This window comes from Gekko japonicus, unplaced genomic scaffold (genome assembly GCF_001447785.1).
Source record: "Gekko japonicus isolate JY-2015 unplaced genomic scaffold, Gekko_japonicus_V1.1 scaffold6950, whole genome shotgun sequence".
NCBI classification, from domain to species: domain Eukaryota; kingdom Metazoa; phylum Chordata; class Lepidosauria; order Squamata; family Gekkonidae; genus Gekko; species Gekko japonicus.
The window spans coordinates 20,586-21,311 of NW_015174464.1; positions in this window are offsets into that span (position 1 = coordinate 20,586).

Below are 726 nucleotides of genomic sequence, written 5' to 3' on the forward strand. Positions count from 1 at the left end.
CGGAAGCTCACCGTGGGCCAGTTGCTCTCTCTCAGATGAACTTACCTTACACGGTGGTTTTGAGGACAAAATGATGGTGCTGTGCGCCTCCTTGAGTCCCTGAACCGCGGAAGCTCACCGTGGGCCAGTTGCTCTCTCTCAGATGAACTTACCTTACACGGTGGTTTTGAGGACAAAATGATGGTGCTGTGCGCCTCCTTGAGTCCCCAGTTGGGGGGGGGAAGTGGGGTATATATATACCAGTGAATACGGAAGTGTTCCTCAAATGGAAGCCCAAATAAGCATATACCTTCTGGTGACAGGACTGGGAGGGTTTTTGTTTTAAGAATAGATGAGAAGATGAGTAAGGAGCAGCCAGGACAGAAGTGTTACATTTGTACAGAAAGGCTATGGAGAACATTTCCTAGTGCTATTATTCAGAACACCCCTGGAGGTTGACGGGTGGTTAGCTGAAGACCAACAAAGCCCCTGTAGGGCTTGGCTAGTGGCTATCTCCACAACTTAGGCTTCCAACAGTTAACTATTCATTGCCTGAATGTTAATGGGGGGATACCACCAAGTCTGTCTGCCTTCTGAAGCTGCCATTTCTCCAAAATGGCTATCCCGGGAGAACTCCAGGCCCTACCTGGAGGATGGCAACCTAAGGAGGTGCATCTCTCATGCCACCCTGCTTACGACATTCCACAGGCACTCAGCAGCTGACAGAAAAGCAAATCGGACAGACCG